The 24,103-nt window shown below is 44.9% G+C and overlaps 1 long non-coding RNA gene across 1 annotated transcript; it reads left to right on the top strand.

Moving 5' to 3' along the window:
• The first annotated feature begins 17,461 nt into the window (after positions 1-17,461).
• LOC116225575 (uncharacterized) lies at positions 17,462-23,875 on the top strand. The gene is made up of 3 exons (XR_004166107.2): positions 17,462-17,548; positions 18,610-18,761; positions 21,968-23,875. It is a non-coding gene; the product is annotated as an uncharacterized LOC116225575 (long non-coding RNA).
• The last annotated feature ends 228 nt before the right edge of the window (positions 23,876-24,103 follow it).

Raw genomic sequence — 24,103 nt, forward strand, 5'->3', positions numbered from 1 at the left:
CTGTTGGGAAGCAATACTAAGTGATTGTGTTTGATGAGTTTTCCCCGGCCACAAATGGAAACCAGACCCATTTCCACTGAAGTAAGTGTCAGAAGGGTTTTAAGGGTCAGCATCATAATCAGAAACCTCCATTTTTTGTTTGTATTTTCAAGCTGTTGTTTAGAGAAGTGAGCCAGCACCTTGATCCGAATGCTGGGCATCACTTCCATGCGGCTGATGGGCTGATCTGCCCCTGCTCCTCACCCCTTGCTGGCAGTTACAGGGGCTGATAACCTTCTATTCATTTTTAGCAGACCTTTCTCTTATCTGGGCATTTACACACGGGTGTGGGGCATCAGGCTGCCTCCCCATGATCTGCTTCACAAACGTGTTTGTAATTTATGCACAGCAGTACAAGTTCAGCAACAATAAGGGCAAAAGAAGGATGAAATAGGCATATCAAACAAACTCCACTGTGCCAAATACTAAACAAATGTATCTGCAGATCTTTGGTTCTTGGTTTGCAGCCGTGCTAAGAATCACTTGGATAATGGAGGAGTTTAAGGAAAAAAAAGCTACAAATCTATGCAGTGCCATTGTTAGGTGCAGTGGTAAATGATGCTTTTAGACCATTACATTTGTTTAGTATATCCTGTCTGCTAGAATAAGAGATACTGCATCCATAAAACAATGAATTTAAAAAAGGCACAGGGTGCATAACTGTCTCATAAAATATGTATAATTGTCAAGTGTAAGCCTTTGGAATCATTCTGTACAGTTCTCTTCATTCTCAAAATTTATTACTTAGACTGCTGTCTTTTCAAATGTTAGCTCGTAATGTTGTGCTGTACACACACATTCAGACTTGAACACAAATGTTGGAGAATGGAACCTTTCTCAAAGCCTGGCTTCTCGAAATTCTGTAGCTCCTTTTGTGATTCAGTTTTTCTCCTCTGAAGACCCAAGGTGAAGGAGAATGGTGTGGTAACATGATGGAAAACAAGCTCCCAGCATTCAAGAGCTGTGGTTTGTCAGTCTACTCCAAAGTTCCCTTTGACTGGAGTTATACAAACAGGATTCCGGTGCACTTAATGCTTTCAATTTTATTTTTTCCTTTTTTTTTTTATCTTTTTTAATTCTTTTTTAAATTTAATCTCTTCTCTTGGTATGTGTGGGAGATGTGATTGAATGAAGTTACTTCTATTATTTTTAAGCTTAACTTAAAATATCTGCACGATTGTTGTTTTATGTCTTTTGTTAATGTGATTTTTGCAAAGTTCGCTTCCCATCCCACTCTTTTTTTTTTTTCCTAGAGATCTATCAGATGCCTGCATCGTTAAGGGCTTTACTGTAATTGCTTTGGTACAGGTTCAAAACAGGGGTTTTATTTTAAAGAAAACTTGCAGACCAAAACCTTCATCCATCCCAGCACGCTCTTTGCTTTTCTGATTTTAAAATCACAAACGAGGTTCGCCTGCAACCCAGTCATTCTTTTAGGATGACAAGAGTCTCAACCATCCTCAACCATCCTGCTTCCCAATGTGCAGTGTGGGCCTTCGCCTGTGAGCACTTCACTTCCATCCCACAACTGCCTTAACCGTGCGGCAAACTTGAGAGCAGACATGGAGGTAGAGAAGTGTCTGGGAGCATCAGTGGTGCCATGGTCCAAGCAGTGCCCTTCAGTTTCATTGATGGAATTTTTTCTCCATATTCAAGGGCATTAAAATTGAGAATTTTGTTGAGCCACTGGTCTCAGCAGAGAAGTTATTTTGCCATCTCCAAGCACTATGTTCTGTACATTCTGCTAAGGAAGGGGGTGCTGGAGATGTAACCCACTTGAGAGGCAGCAGTCTGTAAAGGGTTGTCCAGTTGCCTTGCATGACTTCAGGTTGGGGTCTCCTTTCTCTTGAATGGATACCACCTTGCTGTTGTCCCAACAGAATCAGAAGGGAATCCCAATCAAACATCAGTGCAGATTACCATTGAGGTTTTTTGTTTGATTTTACATCCTCATTCAACATCAGGGTGCATTTTCAGAACCTATTTTAAATACGCATTGAAACCATTCATTTTTCTGTCTTTGCCCAGAACATCTTGGATGTGTAACAGGATCAAAAAGATCATCAATTGAATTATCTAAACAAAGCCTCCCTTCCTTAGGAACTTGAAATGTTTCAAAAGAAGTAAGAAGGGCTTCACACTGCCGTACCCTGTGAGATCTCTGAGCTACTGAGTGCTTCCATCATCCATCCAGCTGGATGAGAGCATCCATCTTGCTGCAAAGATGAAAAGGGGAAGGTGCAGAAAGGAATCAGCGTCAGTTAGTTGCAGTAGTAATGATTCAGAATGGAACTGATGGGCTGCAGACGTTTGGAAAGCGATCGGAGAGTTTCCAAATGGCTGATAGTATTAGAAATGCTAAGTCATGGCCTGAAGCAGTGATTGAGCACCTGGTGGGAAGGCAGGGCCAAGCCAAGGGAGCTCAGGTGCATGCAATGCAATGCAGTGCATCTGAGTGATGAAGGGGTGGACCAGGATCCACCCCTTCCCAGACCTCATTTAAGGGCTGGCAGTGGAGATCTTGCTGGAGATCCCTGCCTGCCTGTGGTCTTCTAAAGGTATGGAGTTTTTCTTCCTTTGTTTCTGTGACTGCAGCTGCTTGTTTGGGCTTGTTCTTATTTGTTGCAGCCTAGGGTTGTGCTGCTCTGCTGTTATTGCTGTACCTCCCATCATGTTATGGCACTATACTGGGATATGCTGGTGGTTTTTTTTTTTTAAATTACAAAATAAAAATAAAGGGTCTGAATGAGATTTCTAGTCTTTCCAGTCCTCATCAGAATTTGGTGTAGCATCCTTAGCTGGTCTTTGTTCTTCAGAGGTGTTGGAAGTGAGATACTTGGGGTTTATCTTTGTGTGTCCTGTGGGCGCCATGTTTTCTGAGCATCTGAGCAAGACTGATGGTGCTGTGATGTTTGTTTTATTCTTGATAGGGAGCACAGGGAATTGCCAGCATTAAAGACGTATGCAAGTACTTTACTGGAGTGGTGTCCTAACAGCTTTGGTCCTTTGTTCACAAGGACCACTCTACCCTTGGATGCAACCATGCACGTTTATCCCCTTAATTTCATGTGTGCAATCTTTGTAGGAAGAAGCAGATGTGTTGTTGCTCTCTCTTTGGATCTGATTAACTCCTGTGAAGTAAACAGACCTTATGTGTTGGGCAGAGCACCCCTGTATAAGCAATAATATTCACCTGTTCCCCCTCCTGTGAGGAGCTTGTTCCTTTTTTACTGAAGTCTGAGCTTACCCCATTCCCACCATCATACATTACTGGTGTGATTCATCTTTCTTTTTGGCTCCAGGAGGCTCCCAGCATTCTCCCTTCCTTTCAACATAATGCCCTCCTGTCCACTTAGCCTCCCACCCCACCAGGCAGCCAGGAGGTAATTAGTTGCTGTGAACATAAGCAGCAGTGAATTGAGATAGGCAGTGATGAGAGCTTCCAGGAGTAACTGGTATGATGACCCAGCCTCCAGTGCTGCTGGGTAGACTTGCTTGCCCTACCTTCTCAAAACCTGTGGTTTGTGGGCATTTCTTCCAAAGCAGCCATCAGCTTCCAGCCACAGTGCTTCCTTCCTTTCAGATTGAATGCCATAATTTCCTTGGTACAGGGAGGTGGGGGGGAGGGTCACCGTCCTTGGAGGCATCCAAGAACCACAGAGATATGGCACTGAGGGATGTAGTGAGTATGAGTCAAAACTAGATGATTTTAGAGGTCTTTTCCAACCCTTATGATTTCTTGATTCTTCTAGTGGCAATGCCTCACTTCTACCAAGTCACTACTGCCATTTAAATTTGCTTAGGATATGAGCAGGTCTCAGATACTGTCAAAGCATGATAGCTTGTTCTGCTTTGATGCACCAAGTCCGTTACTTCTAGGCTGCAAAGCATGTTTTCCATTGTTCCATTTAAATTTCTAGTCAGTCTGAGTCTTAATAAAGTTAGTTTGCTGTGAAAACAATATTTCAGCAGTTCTTAGGCTTCAGGTACTTATTAACTAGTGATGCCAAGTACGATCTGTAGCTGGGAGCAGCAAATGAGGCTCCCTCTAGTCAGAAGCAGTGCTGGGGTTTTCTTTTTCAGAGTATGAGTGTGGACCTCTTGAATTTCAGCGTTGCCACTGATATAGGCTGAGGTATGAGTATCCCTTAGTCCTGAGAGGATATTTAGGGGAAACCATGAAGGAATCCATTTAGATGGCTGCAGGAGTAGGAGCGTGGGATGTATGTAGTGCATACATACCGTTCTGGTTGTCAAAACCTTGCTTCCATCTCTATCTATTTGATGGATGAAGTGACTCTAGGGATATGGTCTTTGGCACGCTATGAGTTTGTGGTGTTTTCCCTGCTTTCAGGATTAACTGCAGGAGAGCAGAGCATCACACCCTAGAAAGGAAAAGATTAGCAGTGTCCTGACAATTTCCAGCACTGGACTTGCTTTACATGAAGTCAGTGTCTGCACGTGGCAAAAAGCAATAAGGAACTTGTCAAGTCCAACCTAGCAAATAATTTATAGCAACTTCATAAATGAATTTTTCCTTTTATTTCCTCCTTGTGAGTTGCTGAGAAGAACAAGAAAATGCCTCCAGTGTATTTGCAAGGCCACTTCTGCATATAATCAGTGGTTGCGTTGGGGGTTGAAAAAGCTTTCTTATAATTCATACAAATTTGTTCTGTCTGGACATGGAAGTCATGGGGGACACTTTTAATCCCTGGTTCCCTAGGATGGAATTTTCTCCTCAGTACTAATGTTTTGTTCAAAAGTATGTGATTAAAAATTGAGTGGGAGGGTTTTCATTCTCTGCCAGTGGGCAGAGTGCTGCTGGACACATGCAGGTTTAGGACAGCCAAAGTGCTGGCTTCCAGCTCACCATTCACTTTCCAGGAATACTCTCTCCCAGATGCTTGAAATTCTCTGCCTCTCCTGGTGTTCCTACCAGTTAATGCATTCGTTTGAGTAATTACTGAGAGCAAACATGAGAAGGGTATGAACCCAGACAAAAACAAATTGCTGTTCAGGTGAAGCAGGTGGTGGAAATTTTATTAGCAGTGTTAGCACAGATCTGAAGGAGAAGTCCCTCGGGAATCAATGAGTTGCATATAGCCCAACATATCCTGGTTCTTCCCAATGGAATTGGCAGTTGGTAGGACAGAAAAGAGTATTTCCCTGCCACTTATATAAAACTTTGCCCTTGAAAATCCTCTTCTTTGGACATTGCACAAATATACCCTTCAGTGTAAACTGCATCTCAGTGCTGAGTTTTTGGTGCCTCACAACAAAATGAACTTGAAAGGAAGGAATGGGTTGAATTAGATCTTGGTTATCTTTTCCAACCTTAATAATATATGACTGAGCGACCCCTGTTCTTGACTCGTGATGCTTTTGGTGAGATGGAGGTGGTGATTCCTCTTGAAGAATCGCAGCCGTTTTCCTAAAGTCTTTCGCACAGCAGGACCAAAACTGTGCTCTGTTGGTTGCAGGTGGCTACGAGCTGTGCTTGGAGCTCTGTATCTTGTCCTACAGCCCCTATTGCCTTGACATTTTCAGCTATAAGCATGGTCCTGAGGATATGCATTTAATGCCATTGAGAAATAGTACAGTTTGCTAATGGTCTGTGACCCCCAAAGTGTGGGACTCTCCATGTCAGGATGTGACAGCAGCTCCCACCATCCATTTTTGGGAAGAAGCCATCTCAGAGCAGGGTGCAAAGCAAAAAGAACCAGTGCTGGGATGGGGCAGCACTGCAAGCAGAAGGCAGCTCTGGGTGCTCTTCAGTGGGGAGGGTGGGGGGGTGGGATGGGAGCAGGGGAAGAGCTGTGATGACCTTTTAAAAAAAAAAAAAAACCCATAGTGCCTACCACTGCGAATGGAACGCTGTATTGTATTATATTATGCGTGACGACCGTGTAAATAAAGTACAATAAATGTGGTGTCTGTTAGGATTTTGATACAAGTCAAATGCAGTCTGCAAAAATGTTTTGTTTTTTTTCCCTGCTGTGTGTACTTATATCACATTCAAAGTATTGGATGGTTGGGGCCGTGGTACATAAATGGCGTTAGAGGGGAAACATTTACAGTAAGGATATTTTTCAATTTCCTTTTGCCCTGCACAGGTAAGACACAAGCACTGTGTGAAAGCAAGTTGGGGAAGGGAGCAGGGCAGGTTAAATGAAGTGCGGAGAGCAACTCTTGGCTTGGAGTGTTTTGTGAGCAGGAGCAGCACAGCACTGCCCAGCCACCTCTCTGCCGTGTTTCTGATTTCTTTGCTTATTTTCCTGATGCAGAGCTTGATCAGGAGCATATATGCCTTGTCTGTGAAACCCTGTTACTCACCCCTGAGATCCCCCAGCAGCAGCTACAGCTGAGCAAACTAGAGAGCTTAAAATCCAAAACAGACTGGGGAAAGTTCTCCTGTTAACTGAGCCAGCTGGCCCTTCTGGGGCTCGGCAGATATTGAGGAACCTTCTTATTGACCAGTAAGAATATTAGGAACTTCGTTAGCCCACTCCCCCTCCATCCTTGTGTTTCTCCATAGCATAATAATGGAGGACGCAATGCTGTGTTTCACTGAGGCACGTCTGCTCTGTTCCTTCCAAGTCCTGATGCATCCCATCACTGGGCTGTTGCTTCTTCCAGTCCTCAGCAGCTGAGGACTTCTCTGGCCAGTGCACGGTGCCATCCACCATCAGCATGGGGATGGTGCTTCCATGCTGATGGTCTCAGTGGGGCAGCGTGGCCTCTATGTCCCACCTGGAGCTTGGAGCTCATCCTCACGTGGCAGTCAGTCCTGTCTATGGTGCCCAAGGGAGAGCCTTTGCAGTGTGCTGGTCTTACTGCTGGTGTTCAGTAGCCCTTCCAAAATAAACCAAAACCTGGAAAAAGGAAATATTTCCCTGTACAATTGATTTTAAAAAAACAGAAACCACACACTCGATATATTTTCAGTACTGCATTCTGTATTTTTGCAGCTTATATTTTCCAGATGAGCAGTTTAGAAATATGTGATGTGAAATAACATACTGTACGTTTGCTGTAAATTGTATTAAAAACACTATTTTCATTCTTCTCCTGTCTCACTGGATGATGTCTTGGTGCTCTGACTGGCTGGGCTGGCAGTGTTTATCCCAGGAAGGTTTGTCGGAGTGAAGGCAGAGCTGAGATTTGAGGTTGGAGGTTTGGCATTGAGATGCAGTTTGATGGGGACTAGTTGGGAGTGATTTCCCACCTATAGGAGAAGTCCTGGTGAAGACTGGTGGTGATGGAGAGTGCAGGGCAGATTCCTGAAAAGGGTAATTCTCAGCTGAAGTTTAATGAGTGGTTGTAGAAAAGGAGAGGGAGAACAAGGTGAGGATTTGAACACCTAGAAGAAAGCAGTGTGAGGAGTAGCTCTGAGTTGAGCAGCCTGGAACTGTGCTGGAAGTCTTCTGGTTGTCTGATGCTTTCTGTGCTAGTGCAGCTGTGCCAAAAAAAAAAACCCTCTCTTTTAGTTAAAATAACAGCTCAGTGAGGTGGCTGAGCCCTGCGAAGCATCCAGAGCCCCTGCAGCTGTTTTTGCTTCAAGAGCTGGAGAGGTTTCTGCTTTCACCTCCATCAAAGTGCCTGGGCCATGGGGTCAGGCCAGCAGAGTGGCACGTTCCTGGGAGTGTGATGATGTCCATTTCCACTCGTTTGGTCTGCTGCTGTGGTCAGAATAAAAGCAGACATTTATGCAAGCCATTATTTTTAACTCTGTAAGAAAAGGAAATCATTTTCTCCTCAGACTCAAGCAAATGATGCTAAATGAGGCATCTGCATTCAATCGGAGTTGAATATTCACTTACTTTGTATTTGTTTCAGTCTTTGTCCTTGCCTGATCCTCACCCCTCTTCTGGAAGGCAGGGTAGGGGAAAAAAAACAACCACCAAGATTAAGAGTTAGAAAACCCTCCAGTATTACTGCATACAACCCGAGCACAACTGCTGCTGCTCTGAATTCCCTTTCAAACAACTTTGCAGAACAGTTTCTGAAGGGTAGAGTGAAGGAAGGTGGTTGGAAAACAGGATTTGTTTACAGCAGAATATCTTTTATTTATCTTATTTTTGTTGCCTGGCTTCTGCTGGTGGTGTCCCCTCTGAGGTCATCTCCCCTCATGGGCCATTGGCTGTCCCCATGGTGCAGCCCTACACCCAGAAATCTGCTGCCACCTCTACCAGCACCCCATTAATTGGGTATTTACTGAGCTGGGTTCTGTTTTGGATGCAGATTATTAACCTTTATGTCACTAAGAAGATATTACACCTGATAAAGTTAATGTTTCCAGACCAAGAGGTTAATGTGTCAGCACTCAGCCCTCCCTAATTAGCAGCAGCGCCCTGTGGGTGGCTGTGCCCTGAGCTCTGCTTTAATTAGAAAGGCCTCCACATGTGTCACATCAACAGCACAAGGAGGTGTACCACCTCCTTCAGCTTCTGTGGTGGTGCTCCTGCTGCTGTCCCTGGGTAAGTCTGGGGATGTGGGGCTGGAGGGCGCAGTCCTGGTTCTGTGTCACATTTGCTTGGCTCCCAGGATGTGGGGTGGTTGTTAGAAGTGTTCGTGTCAGGTCTGAAAAGAGCTTGGTTTGGCTTTGAGTTTGATGTTCCTGTGCCTTCTACTAGGAGATGCCCTTGGGTATGTGCTGATTGGAGTGGGGACCATGAAAAGAGTGATCTGGAGGTCGGGAGTGGAGATTACTGGCAGGAAAAAAACAAGAGATAATTGGAATCATGAGCTTTTGTACCAGCAGCTCTGTTTGCAGAGCCCTGCTCAGCCAGTCAGGGAGGACAGACACTTCCCATGTTGTTTGTAGTGGTGTAAAATCAATCTGTTCTCTTCCATGACAAGCGCTAGCCAGGCAGCGGTATGGGTCTCCTAGGCCACGTTGTCCCATTGCTGTGCACCCACAGAGGTCTTTTCAATGGGGTAAGGGGCTTCTCTGCAAGAGGATCCCTGCTGATCCCAGGCTTTTCCCTTTTGATCTCCTGCTGTGTGCTCCCCAGATCCGAAGGGATGGATTTGGGTTCGTGTGGTTGCTATGAGGCAATGTGATCAGAAAGGTGGGAGTGTGAAGGTTTCTTTCAAATCCTGCTTTTAAGCAGTGTTCTTAGCAGCTGTGCACTGAATCATTTTTTTGAGACAAAGGACTTGGCACGTGTGCTTTGCAAAAACCTAGAGACCTCTGAAATGCCACAGCTTTACCTACTGTTTTGTTATTACTGCATCATAGGCCATCACTGCTCCCATAACTGAGCTAAATTTCTTTCTGTTCACTGCTCCCAAATGGGCAGGCTGCTCTCTCTATGGCAGAGGGCAGCTTTTGCCATGCACCTTCCAGGTGCACTTTGAGCTCAGTGATGCACCTGGCATGTGGCTGCTTTTGCAGGGGGCAGAAGGTGAGTGCTGGGCACGTTCCCAATGATGCTGTTACATGAGCTGTGTTGCAGCCATTATGCACTGCTTGAGTCAGAGCTGAGACAAGGGCTTTGCAAACAACTGCAGCACCTGTGATCTACACAAATCCAACCAGGTAGAAGCTGCTAATGAGGGGAGAGGGAGAAACATCTGATCTCAGCCCCTTTGGCAGAGGCATTGCATGCACTTCAGATCTATATGGGTTTAATGAGTCAGCCTTCAATAGGGTTGAAGTCCCCAGCAGGTGTTTCCACCTGCCACTTAGAATATTAGTGCTGGAAAAGACCACTAAGATCATCTAGTCTAACCACTGACCCATCACCACCATGCCCACTAACCATGTCCCACTTGTCCTTCTACATCAGTGCCTTGCATCTGTACAGGTGACACACAAAGGCAACCTGTTAAGTAGAGCTGGTCAGAATATTCCCCACCTTCAAAATGAGTACCCTCTGGAGCATCTCCATTTCAGGAATGCTTCATTCATACCATCTTTTGATGAGCTCAGAGGGTCTCTTGTTGGATCGTTTTGAGTTTTCTTTGGAAAACAGCAGCTTGGATTCTATCAGGACAGAAAAAGGAATGAAGTCTTTGGTCTTCAATTGAAAGGAGAAATGTTTTGATTACCTTCAAGCAGTCTTTTCTGCTTTACATTGTGGGAGTTGTGAAGTAGAACAAAATATTGAATTTCAAAATACCCTTGCTTGCAGATCTCTGGAAGATCCAGATTGCAGATGGATTCTCACCACTCTGGTAGCTGCTGTGGCACACCCTGAGCCCACTTCTCACCAGGGACTGGGAGCAGACACAGCTCCTATGGGGGAAATGCAAAAACATGCGACTTCTGCTGATTTTAAGAAATCGCATTCTTGAACAAGTAAAGACTTATCTGTTGCTCAGCTCTCCTTTTCAATTGATCCATGCTCTGAAGGAAGAACCAATATTTTTAAAAATCAAAGCAAATGGTTCATTTGACTGTTAGTCTGAGGCCAACATTCATTTGAAATTGGCTTTGTATCTGCTCTTTTTGCAAATGCTCATCTCTGGGCAGGGGCTGGAAAGGAGCCTGCAGTGCTCAAGCTCAGCTCGTGTCCTGCTGCCTTGTTGCAGGGGGGCAATGTGACCTGGCTGCAAAGGGCTCCATTGCTGTACCCCTGTTTTGCAGGGGCCCTGCTGTGTGCAATGGGGCCTTGTTGGCTGCCACCAATATGAACTCAGCACATCTCCACTGTTGGTTGCTGGTTGCTGCAGAGCGTCCTTCTGCCTCACAGGCTCTTTATTTCATTAGTCACCTTCTGGCCTCAAATAGAAGGAAATCCAGGGTTTTTATTAAAAGCCTTGAGCCTTTGTGATGAGGTACCAGTTTCATCTTTGGGAGATGGCCAGAAAGAATAAAAATGGACTCATTATACAGCAGGGTGGGAAAAATTTTCCTGGGAGGTGGGAGAGGAGGGGACACAGATTTTTATCTCCTTCTGAGGTGTACCAAAGGATTGCAGTGTGTCAGCATATTCAGCCCCAGGTAGACCAGGGACTGCTCAGAGTGTCTGGGGCCTCGTGGAGGTGCTCCTTGGGGTTGAGCTGCTCCCTGTGGCCCTCTGCACATGTGAGAAGAGACTGCTGAGCAGATAATGGGGATGGTGGCAACCCCTCTGCTGCCCTTCCTCTTTATTTTGTTCTGAGGAATTTATTTGCCTGGAATCCTGAAGGCTTCTTTCTTGCTAACTTTGGGTCTATGAAGCATATTTTCTCCATTCAGAACATGTACTAATTCCCCAGTGAAATCAGTGCTCAACCAGTGCTAACACCCACACAGCTCCTACATGCCTCTGGTAAGGAGCAGAGCTGTTTGAAAGACTCCTTGGTTTCTGGATGAAGCCAGAGTCAGAGCACGTTCCAGCCTGAAATGGCACTTGAACATCACCAGGATTAGCTACCAGCCATGTGTTGCCATAGTGGTATTTACACACTGATATTGCTTTAGGAACAAGTCAACCAGCAGCCTTGTGGGGATTATGTTCAGCAAAAGGTGCACGATGCATGCTTATTTGTTTTTGTACTGGCATCCTTATGCAAAATTGCAAATGGGAATATGAAGGTGCTTGACAGCCAGGGAAGAAGAAAACAGATTTGAAGTGTGGTTGGAGTACGGCAGGTCATGGGACAGTGGGAACTTGAGATGATAAAAGGGCACATCAGTGAGTGAATACATGTAGTTAATACATTGCTATAGACAAAACTGTTCCCTTGTGAATGGAGTAATTGTTAGAGATGCCTAAAAGGATGAAGTTGTTCTGGGTATTGGGATTAAAGCTGCATTTGCACTTTGTAGAAGAGATGGAGCATGTAGGCAGCTCTTGAGCCACGTGATAGGCACTGACCTGGGCTTCTCTTGGTGCTACAGCTGCTGAAGGAGTCTTTTGATAGTTAAAACTCAGAGCTGGACGGGCCTGGTGTCATACATCCTGTATCTCCTCTTTTTTGGCTTTCTAAGTTAAGTGCAAACAAAGGTAAAATACATCAGGAAAAAAAAGACTGTGGGTTATATCTGGCAAAAACAGCCTCAGAACCGACTGACAGCTCTCATTCTTCACTGTTCTCTTAGAAGGGAGAAAGCAAAGACCTTGTAGATTTCAGTTGGGCATTTCTCTCAAAAGGTAACAGCCTGTACAGCACTCTGTGTTTTGATGGGGCATTCTCAAGATCTAATGCACTGATACCTGAGACCTTTCTTTATTTCAGAGAGGTAGAAGTGAGTTTTGCCTTTCTGGAAGCAGGGTGTAACTAAACAACCTATTGACTTCCCTGCTACAGAGTGTCTTCTTTCACAGCATCCTCTGAACGTGATGGATGCTCCTCTTCCCAGCGTCCAAATTGGCATGAGGAAACAAAGAGATGAACATAGGAGAAACAGGCTAAAAATGTGTGCTTTCAGGAAGAGAGCAGAAAACTTCACTGCAATGCCTCTTTCTCATCTGTGCTCCCTGCCACATGACTGACTCATCAATATCCTCCTCTCTATGACAACCCTGAGAAAAACAAGTCGTTTGCAGAGCAAGAAGGGTTACTTAGACATGAATGCCAGGTGGCTTTCAGAAGTGGCTCTGGTGTGTTATAGAGCTGCTGGGATTTTTAGGAAAAGCAGTGACGTGGCATACCCTGGCTCTCTTTAGTGGCCTATGGGAGAAATTATTGCTGGTTTCTTCAATGGAATGAAGCAAAAGCACACCCTAAAGATGCTTGCAACAAAGATGGTATGCTTCAGGTTAAGCAGCACTGTCCTTTGCTTTTCAACTTCGGTGCCCTGGGTTAAAGCAGTGCCATGAGCCCTAACAGGTGGCCGCTTCGTACCAACCGTAAATAATTTAAATGACAAAGTCAGATCTGTCTCTTGGTCCTGTATTATTCATGAATGAATGGGCTTGTTTGTTATGACTACGTTCCCTACTCAGTGCAGTCTGCGTTGCATCTCAGCCCTCGAGTTCTCTTCAGTCTCACCTGGCTGGTTGCCATCCTTTCGTTGCTGTTTTCTGCTCTGCAAAACGTATTACCTCGATTGTATTACTCCTGTTCTCTTCCCAAGGGACAGAAACTCCTATACACAGCAGAGAGATCTCTGCGTGGCTACGTAAGCCTTTTTGGAGCTTCACTCTAATGCATATTTCTGAGAATTTCCCTTTGCACAATTGTTCTTGCAAACAAATAGATGAACATTCATGGCAAAGGTCAGAAACATCACTGAGCAAAACATGCGAGCATCATTCATCTTAATCTTCACAAACACTTCACTGCAGTTTGCTCGTTTTGATGTCTACAGCAGGGTCTGGGTGCATGGGGTCAGCTCCTCGGTGCCTTCTGTGCTGCCAGTTTGCTCTGAGCACCTCAAATCCCACGCATTTTGTTGTGGATGCAGAGAACAAAGCTGCAGTTTTTCAGCCTCTTGCTGAAGTTTGGTTTGGGCTTTCTTGAGAAGGCTTGGTGAGCCTTGCAACCCAACCACAGTGAACTGACAAACAGGTTTCACTTCTGTGTCCTTTATGGGCTGCTTGCCACTGTTTCCTTGGGCCTCTACTCTTCATCCATCAAATGGGCACAGTAATGCCTTCTTTCTATTATTCACCTGTCCTATCAGCTCACCTGCCAATGCTACAAGCCACAACTACAACCTCTTGCTGCACCTTTATGCCTACCCCACAAATAACCCTCCTCACAAAAAGCCAAATAAACACATAACGTTGATGAGACAGCCATGAGGACACTGAAACGTGAGCTCAGCCTTCAGTATGACCCTACTGAAATATTGTGTACAGGGGAATGCTTCATCCTGCATCTCACCCAGTGTGCTCATACGCAGTTGATTTTCTGCCCCAGCAGTTCCCACCAAAATCTGACAGTTTGTGTTCATCCCCTATGGATAGGAAGGTGTATAAGAATAACTTTTCTGCTTCGTTCCCTAAAAATAAGCTGATAGAAATTAGGGAGAAATTAGAGATAATTTTATTTATTTCTTCTTCGGTGAATGAGTGGTCACAGAGCTGAAAAAGCTGAAATCCAAGCAAAAAAACTGGCTGAGCATGTTTTCATGCCCTCCATGTCTTAAAATGGATTAATTTGCTAGGAAGATCATTTTGGATAAAAAGGGTCATGGGTTATTTACAAGCATTATTTCTCTAGCTAACACTGCCCAAAACTGCAAGGAAAAGGAGTTTATTGTCCTTCCATTTATTTCTGTATTCAGAGAAGCTCCTGCTTATCAGATATATTTTTAAATACAGAATTCCTTTAAAAGATAAAGGACATATCAAACCCTCCCAGGAGATGATAAGATTTCTGGTCTAATTAAGAAAGGATTTGGAGCACTGCAGCATCCTCAACTGCCTTCAGAGGAAGCTGTGGGCACACAGCCCCTTTGGAAATTCAATCTGCACTTCCTTCACAGCATTGGACTAAGGAATTTGGGTTTGCAAGGTTTGTTGAGTATCTGGCAGCACCAGTATTTGGGGCTTGCATTCCCTGAGACTCAGAATCAGGTCTGGACCAAGGTTGGGGGGCTTTGGTGGTGCAGTGCACAATAGTGCTTCAAACTCAGATGGATGAGCAGAGCTTCGTGGTGCTTCAGGGCTGGAGGAGAAAGGAGATCCACAGGCACAGTGAGAGTGTCAGCATTAGCAGGGATAGCCAGAGGATGCATGTTAGGACTGAAGAGCATCTGCAAGCCCCACCGAGTGGGTGAGTTTGTACAGACCTTTATGTATTCCAGGCTGTGCTATTTCTCTCTTCATAAACAGCTTCTGAGCAGCAAACTCAGCAGGCATGTGTGTTTGCCCAAGGCAAACACGGCTCTGCTGTCATCACTAAGGACTACCTGCCTGGTTCACACCCAGCCACATCCTCACCAAACCACTGAGGTTTCTGTTTGAGACCTTGTGATGCGCCCATGGATTCATTGCAGGAAATCAGAATCCATCACTGTATGCCAACAGCTTGCGCTTTCTGCTGCTGCTCTGTTAACCAGATTAAGTTCCCCTGCTACCTTATTTATTTTGCACTCATTAAAGCCAAATTTACGAAACTGTGAAGGCAACTCTGCTGTCCTCTGGGAAAGGTAGTGGGGGAGTCCTTGCTGCAACAAGCTGTGAGGAGGCAGAAATAGCATCTGGACAATCTCTCCTTCGAGACAGATGTGTTGCTGAGATGGAGATGGAAACTTGCTCTCAGTTTCTTTCTGCATTGGATGCTGGCTGAACTCACGCATCTAAAGAAATGTGTGCAAATCGTGATGGATGCATGCAAAGAAGGGCTTGTCCAACCCAAGTCGCAGTCATGCAGTAGTGCAAGCGATGACGCTGCACTGCCTGGGTCTGTGGAGTGAGTAGCTGGTGGGTGAAGGATGAGTTTGGATTGGATATTAGGAAAAATTTCTTCTCAGAAAGAGTGGTGGTGCACTGGCACAGCTGCCCAGGGAGGTGGTGGAGTCACCATCCCTGGAGGTGTTCAAGAACAGTGGAGATGTGGCACTGAGGTGTCCCATGCCCCATGGTTCGGTGGACATGCTGGAGGTGCTCACACAGCAGTGCAGGGAGTGACTTTTCAGAGCAAAAATGACGTGTGTGACCATCATGGGAAGAGGTAGCGAGGAGGTCTGTCGGCACTTGATTAATGGAGTATTTCCCAGCAGGCAGCTTTGAGCACAGCTTTCTGCCAGGGATGTTGGCAGTGCCAAGAACGAGACATGGGATCAGCACCTCTTTCAGCTGAGAAATACAAATCCAGGAACAAACACAGCCGGCTTCTCTGATAACTTCCAAGGGAATTTGCACTTATCAGTACCACTTGCTAGGCAGAAAAAATACTGCTGGCTGACCACTGCCTTACACCTACATTTTAATGATACTTTCTAGTGCATTCCATGGCAGGGAGGCTTGTATGGACTCTTTTGCTGAGCTTGCTCCTGAAATTTCCCTGGCTCAGGAGCTGGGTGATCACAAGACAGGCATCTCTGGCGGGGGGCTTGAAGCAGCACCACCAGACCATCTGGTTTTGATCTGCAAGTTGCCTGGAGCCTTTAGGCAGCCCCGAGGTTTCTCTCTGTGCGCCCAATTTTGTCCTGGTTCATTTGCACTCAGTTGGCACCAGACTGAGATGGGTTGTGAGCGCCAATGTAATTCCTTTGGAAAGCAAAAGCTGCTTTGGCTTTCAGGCAGAGAGCGATTTTATTTCTAGAAAATAGAGCTATAAACCCAGCTTGTGCCAAACAAACACTATGCAGTGTCGGCATTAAGCTGGGGAGTGGGAGTTATTTCAGAAAGAGAGTGATATTTGTCATTCACCTGTCTGAGCAATGGGAAATGCTCTTTTCTTTACACCCTGTGTGCTTAATTTTCATCCTGGCCTCACTTCTTGCTCAGGTGAATTCCTGTCTCGAGCCTGCAGAGCTCAGTAGAAAAAAAATTTCCTTTTCAGAGCAGCACATGGGTCTGCAGCAGCAAAGAGCCATTGGCAAATTTGCCTAACTACAGGCAAATACATGAACAAGAGTATTTCGTCCCCTCAGCAGGGCACATATTGCAAGAAGGATAAAAAGATAAAAAAAAAAAATCATGTCTTCAACTGTCCATCTACCTGACAGGCACCCAGACAGGCACATCAGAAACCCACTGGATAAAAAAGGCAAAGCATGAGTAGCGGGCTGCTAAATTACATCAAGTGCAGCCACCAATTGCAGGCACAAAGGAAGGAAAGACAGCTTAAAAAAAAAATGTACAGTGTAAGTATCCATTTCTAGACCAGAACTTGTGATGCTTGCAAACAGATATATCATTTGTGTCCAAAAGAGATGAACTATTTATTTAGTATGAAGATTGCCCCCAGCAATTGAGAATCGAAGGTTATCTAATGTCTTTGCCATAGGCTGCAAGTGTCTGGACAGTTAGCATATGCAGGCGAATTACTCACAGATAAGCATCCAGTAATTTATACAGCGCATTCCAGATAGAAACCTCTTCCGTATCAATTTCTGCCTGTTCTACAAACTGCTCCCATTCATCAAGTGGGATAAATGCACAGGCGAGCGATGAGGGTGTGCTGTGATCGGTGTGTACTTTATCAGTTAATATTCACTGAGGTCCCTTTGACACGATTGGAGTAAATCTTTCTCTCCTTTTCTTTGGTTCTGACCGGTCTATAATCTTCCAGTCTGAAAACCATTTCCACGAATGAAGAGTATTACCAAGAAATAGGGTAAAAAATAATACGTAGGGAGAAGGCATTTCATCTCACTTTGGAAGTAATGAGACAGTTTAGTACGATATGTCATTTAAAATCAGGTTTTTCTTTTTCATAGGTTCAGTATCCCTGAAGAAGTGACTGACAGACGAGTACATGGCTTATATTTATCTTAGGAAAAATATTGAGGTTGGCGCAAGCAGGGAGACAGCAGAGTCACAGTGATCCTCAGGAAGGCAAAAGGGCAAGGCTCTGTGCATCGGGTGAATGACAGACCTGAAGTTAAGCAAACCAAGTTAGAAGTCTCAAAACCATTGTCTCGTGGTCTGGGAGGTGCTCTGATGCCAACATGCTTTGGGTAAGACCTGGAAGAGCTTCCACAACTGGCCCAGGAGGCAGCAGGGGCAACGCATCCCCAGCAGTGTTTGAGGGAATACTTTTCAAGACTGAGAGTCTGCTGAGAAACACAGATCCTGGTAGCTTTGTTTTGTACAGACCGCCGGTAGCCCACCCCAAGCTATCCAAAATGAATGCACAGCTGTTCCCTCAAAGCAGACAGATGCTCTGTGCCTTCTGAGGGTGAGGACTTCAGAACGCATTGCAAATGGAAACGGCCCTTTTCTTGTGTAACGAAGGTGTATCGCTGCCATCCCAGGCGTGGGAGATGCTGCCACATGGCTCTTAAAGGAAGAAAAAAAAAGAGAGGCACATAATGAGGGCTGGCATGCATGTACTTAAGGCCATCTGCTAATGTGATCTGTTGCCAGTTTGTAGAGCTAGGAACCCATCTCTGCAGGTCATGAATGCCAAGATGAGATGGGCTTTCAATAGGCACTTCCATGTGCTAATGGCTGCTGTTTATCAGAAAAATCTTCCAAGCAATGAAAGCTATTGAAGGAGCACTGTGATGCTTCTTGGGATCAGCAACCACATCCGCTGCTAGCAGTGGTGGAGGGTTATTTCCATTCCCTCTGCCCCTGTAGGGCAGCCCAAAGCAGGATCCTTCCCTCCCCTGCTTATCTCTGAGCTCTACCTAACCTCAGAGGACAGATAAATAAGGAGCATTGAGCCACGGTTACAGCTACTGGATGCCTTAAAACCCAGTATATTGTTGGTAAAAAGAGCCCTGAGAAAATCAGATTTACTTCCTAATCAGTGCCTGGCAATGTCATCATCATACATTTGCATAAGCAGGATGTTTTATGCATTGTTTTTCTTTGAGCAGGTACCTCTTCATTCGTGTGCACTTGCTGATGTGTTCTCTTAACCTGCCACAGGCTTCCCCAAAGCCAGTAGCTGTGAATGCTTCTCAGATAATAATTAGGAGTATTCACCCTCTCCACATCCTTTTTGCAACAAAGACTTGAAAAATGCAACCTGATTATTATTATTATTTTCTCTCTTTTCTCCCTTGTTCAGGTACTGGCTGCATGGAAGGCAGGTGCCTTTTATCCAAAAAAAAAAAGGAGTGTTCTCCATAGGAAATGTTTGTGTACATACTGCAACACCAATTTCAGAAAATAGATTACCTCTGAGGAAACCATCTGTTTCTGCATCCCGTGAACTTTCAGGTTAGTTCTTGTCTTTTGTAAGACATTTATTCAAATGGCTGTGATTTCTCCCTCTCACCTGTCTGCTTGTCATCAAAAATATTCTGAAGGTTCAGTACCTTGATTCAGATATAATTTAAGAAAAGGAAAAACCTCAAAAAAGCTCCTATTACACTTTAAGATGGGTGAACGCAAATGAATGGAAACTGGATGGGAATGGTGAGCACTGACCTTGTGCCTCATTTACTCATTGGTGACCCTGCCTGCATCAGGGGGTTGGAACTAGAGGTCCCTGCCAATCTAAGCCTTTCTATGATTCTTTGATAATATGAGGTTTTTTTTACATTATTTGACAACAAACCAACATTCCCAGTCCCAAATCACAAATTATGAGAAGAAATTGGTTTGCGTAGTCAAATCTGTAGCTTCCCAATGAGATATTGAAGTTTTGGGTAGGCTGGCCATCCCCCACTGCATGACTGCAGGCTTCTTCTTGGAAGAAGTCACTCTGAGGAAATGTGTCAGTTCTCCTTACAGCCCACATTGAGTCTCAGAAAGTTCCTTTGCTCCAATTACATTTTCTTCCATTTACTTGCCCTCTTCTAGTCACATCAGAATCACTCAGTCTTTACTTAAAATCCAAGCGGACACAAAATGGACCAATGCCAAAAAAGCACTCTTCATATCCCAAGTCTATCTAATTAGTAGCTTTCCCAACTTTACACAACATATATTCTGCAGTAAAATACTGAGGTTTTAGAGAGCATGTGCCAAAAATACAGTTGTCACAAAAACAGACAGAAATCACTGTTAATTCCAACACCTTTAAACATGTTTATTTTTGGAGTCATTAGTTGATGTGAGGGACGTGATAATGGGCTACAAATCTTTTCACCCCTGGATAATGGGTTACAACATGGTTTGGAAAATTAGTAACTAAAGTAATTAACATCCACTCTCTGTTCAGTAGAATGAGTGGAAATAAGATTAGTCTGTCTGTCCAACACCAAACCAACCACTGTCTGCATTACCAAAGCCACCAGCACAATTAGCGCTAATGGACATCTCCTCCTGAAAAGACACATCATGTCACGTAGACAGCAATTTTCCCCGTAGGAAAGTTATTTAATGGATAGATTTTCATCCTGAAATCTAATTGGGTGCCCTTGCGCGGGAAGAATGGCTCAAGGTGATGTTCTGTAGTGCAAGGACTGAACTAGGATGAGTAACTCAATGGGTGTGGTATCGCAATAAGTCCTGCTCTGGGATTGCTTGATATCCTCAGCACTGTATTTGATGTATGGGAATATCAAAATAAAGATGTTTTCTAAAACAGAAGTAAATAAATAAATAAAGCCATAGCAGCTCCATTCAGAGCTGGGCTCTCCAGGAAGGTTGTTCTGCTCTGGTGAGCAGCTTGAGAGCCGCATCGGCGTTAATCTTTTGACTTTAGAGTTTTGCCCTTCCCAGGAAAAAGAGAGGAGGTTTTGTTATCCCGGTGAGATCCTACTGAGCCCAAAGTAGCATAAAACCTGCTTGAATTGTAAACACAGCCCAGCACAATCTGGGTGCCCTTGGGAGAAGCCGCCAGCCCCGCTCACCGTCGGCCCTTTGTGCTGGGGAGGTTTTAATGCAGCTTTGGGCAGGGCAAGGATTTTTGTCACTGCTATTAAGCACAACCAATCCGTGTGCTCCCGAGCGTCCCCGCAGGCTGCAAACATGCCTCGTAACCAATCAGATAGCTAAGCTTACACTTTCACTTAGGGGAAGCTTTGTTCTCCATCACTATATTGATGCAGAAGGGAAGGAGGGAGGCTTTCTCTTCCCATTCAGCAGCAGATGACAGGAGAGGTAAAATTGAACATCAGACCCTTGTCCATGGCAATAAGAAGTGATGCTCAGTGGCCCCTCCATGTCCCAGTGGAGAACTGCTGCCACTAAGAGTCTCACAGAGGTTTGTCTCCACTTGAATCAAGAGCTTTTCTGTGCAGGATGGATTTTGTAAGAGCCCTGCTGCTGTTGCTGCAGTGGCTGTGACAAAGCAGGGGTGTTGATTTTCTCACTATGCAGATACATACATCCCACGTCTACTTCTCCATTCCCCAAACTGTCCCTTTATTCTTTTCAACATTGTACCATTTCTTTGGTATAAACTCTGATCTATTCCTCTGACATCTCCTGCTCAGTGCATGCTACGGCGTTTTTCTCTTCATTTACCTGTCCATTCCATTTAGCAGAATATTTCCATGTTACAAGAAAAAATGAGTTCTTAACTTGAATTAATTAATTGAAATTAGCCAATGTTAGTTTTAATTCAAACAGGATTTTCTATTTCCTGGTTTCTTTTCTTCCTTACTGCTCTCTTATCTCTTACTTCTCTGTTTTTAGTAAAGCAGGTCCTGGCTTTTTTGCTTCTTGGCACAACTTTCCTTCTGTTTAGAGGAAATCCCCTTTTCCTGCCTGTCGAGTCCCACTCCCTTCCGCAGACCGTTTTCCTGGAAACATTCTTTGTTTAGTTTGTTCTGCATTCACTTTGCATTTCTCATCCTAATTTCTGTCTTCCTCCCTACGGACATCTCATTTGCAGAGGGATGCTCCTTGGAGGTTTGCACTGTCAGCTTATGCCAGGTTTGGTGTGATCCAGCAGGCTCCATCCAGGGCGTGCTTGAATGACTTGGCTGAAAAACTCCAGCTGTGGACTTGCCTCCACCTCGCAGACACAGGCAGACTACAGGGCGCTTGATTATTTATTTTAAATCAAAATATCAGTTACTCGTCCTACACTTGTGTCTAAACATTGATCACATTATAAACAGGTAGTTTGAGATTGCCCAGAAGCCGTGTTGGAATAGAAATAGGGCACTACCAAACACAGATTGTAGCACAAGGCTGTAGTTGTGAGCACAAGTATTGAGCCATGACTGAGCGAGGAAGGAGATGGATGGTGGTATGGAGATACTACAAATACAAGGTCATTGAGTTTGTCTTTGATACTTCCTTTGCTTGTGGCATCTAAGAAAGAGGTTGGAAAAAAGTCTGGAAGGTTTTTCACATGAGGGTTCTAGGAATTATCTAAGGTTGTGAAAACCTGCTTTATTCCGAGAGGCTTAAGCCCTAATCTACTCAGTTTATCCACATGCATGCAAAAAGCTCACTCAGTCACAGTCTGCAGCTTCCTACTTGGGTTAGAGATTGCTCACATTTATGGCTCTTTAATCTTCGTGCAGTGGGAACTGATCCTGGATACACCCAGACTAGCAATATGGCATACTTCAGCAACGCAGGAAAATAAGCTTTCAGCAGCTGACCTGCAGATGTGATGAAGTCTCTGTCGCCTGGGATCTTTAAATCAAGACTTAACATCTTCTAGAGGGTATGCTACAGCACAGAGAGGACTTGCAGGCATGCCTGCAGTATAGATATTGCTGGAAGAGGTTGTGCAATCTCGTTAACAAATGCTGTATAGATAAATTAGCACAGTCATTGCTTCAAGCCTTAAAAATCTATTAATACTCTCAATACCTGGTTTTTGAAATAATCATGCCATCCTCTTGCAAACCACATGCCTGAAACTGTGGTCAGACTATGGGTTAATTACGCCTGCAAACAGGTCTGGATTGTACAGCTGAGAAATCCGAGGCAACAAAACCTTAATTGGCTTTTCCAAGGGCATCCAGCTAATCACTGGGAACGCCAGGCACTGAGCCCAGGGGAGAGGTGCTTCTTCCACTCCCTGCATTTCCCTCTTCCAACCACTGATAACAGCAGCAGTATGGGCTGAGATTGACTGCAGAGCGTGGACTTGACTCAGCATCATCTGGTTCTGTGCTGAGGGAGGCATCTCCCAGCCACGGTCTCCCTGTTGATGTGTCCAGCTCCTGACACAAGTATGTCATCACCCCATCCCTGAACTCGTGTGCTGATGGGCAGCCTTTTGTTTGGACTCCCTTAAAAGTCACATCCTGAATCCTTTAGCTTCAATTTTAGCAGTTGAACGGACCTGCCATCTCATCCTGCCTCTTCTGACCATCTGATTCCTTGTGTTAAAGATTGGTCGATTCATTTCCCAGATCCACTCAGTCATCAAAGATTAAGCAGCCCTTGGTTTATCTATTAAAGGCAGGCAATTAGTTCCCTCATGCTGACTCTCAGTGAGAGTTGGGGACACGATGACTTTGTCCATGAAACTCCTACAAGAGTAGGAGCACGATGGCTTCCTACAGATCCACGGCGGTCACCCACCGTGGAGAAAAACTGATTTCTTTCCAGCATGCAAACAGCTGATTGAACATCCCCAAGGGCCTTCCAAACCAATCTGAAAAAAAGAATCTGGGGGAAAAAGCTGCAAGGTTGGCAAACATTGCCGCAGCCACGGCTGGTGCCCGGGAAAGGACAGTGCTGGGAGCTCAGCTAATGCACGTCGCCTCTGCCTCGCAAAGCCAGCAGAGGAGAAAATGTCAGAGAATTGGCCTGTCAAAATGACGAAGCTGAAAAAGCAAGAGCAGTGCAGAAATTCAAGCTGTCGACAAAATGCTTGAAGCAGCCTGCTGGGACCAGAGCCCATGGATGTGCTGAGATGCGGGGGGAGAAACCACTGGCCCCATTCCACAGCACTGCTCCTGGGCTGGTCACGACCATCCCTTCCATACACCTAGGGGCTCTGGGGGGTTATTTTCTTTTGATTTTTTTTTTCCATTTGGTTTTGGAGTGTTTTTGTATGTGTGTTTAGCCTATCTGTTTTTCCCAGTCTGATTGTTAAATTCTGGCTTTAAACTCTAGTTAGCTCATGCAATTGATTCATCTGCAGACCATTCCTCAGCTCATTGCCACGCACCCACCTGAAGCACCCACTCTTTGTCCTTGGTAGTTTACTCTTCTTTTTTCAAACAGACTCGCCATTAGCACCTGCTCAGTCATCACTTAACCAACATAGGTAGCTCTACCACATCTGTCACCATAAATCACAGCCTCCAGACTGGGATATTTTTCACTCCCCTTCTATGAGCTCTTCCCTGTTTACCAATATCTTCCTGGGACTGGGTTTTAACCATATCCTAAGGCCCACTGCAGTAGCCTCTGGGGAGGCTTTGAAATTATATTCCCAATGGCTTGAAAAAACAAAACTTGAGGCTGTGGTGGCCCCTATGTGGATGGAATCCCTCAGGACTGAGAAGCTTTGAGACAAAATCCTTGAGGAGGTCCCCTTTGAAAAAGAGAAGCTCAGTGCTGCTTCTCTGACCCAGGAGATCTGGTTCTTTGGGATCCCTGAACAAAGCATCTAGGTCCTCAAAAATGTTAGGTGAAAGGACCTCATTACTTTTGAGGACTTCAGCCTCTATGCCTCAGCCACCCAGCTCAGAGCT

This window comes from Phasianus colchicus, chromosome 12 (genome assembly GCF_987193195.1).
Source record: "Phasianus colchicus chromosome 12, bPhaCol1.hap1.1, whole genome shotgun sequence".
NCBI classification, from domain to species: Eukaryota; Metazoa; Chordata; class Aves; order Galliformes; family Phasianidae; genus Phasianus; species Phasianus colchicus.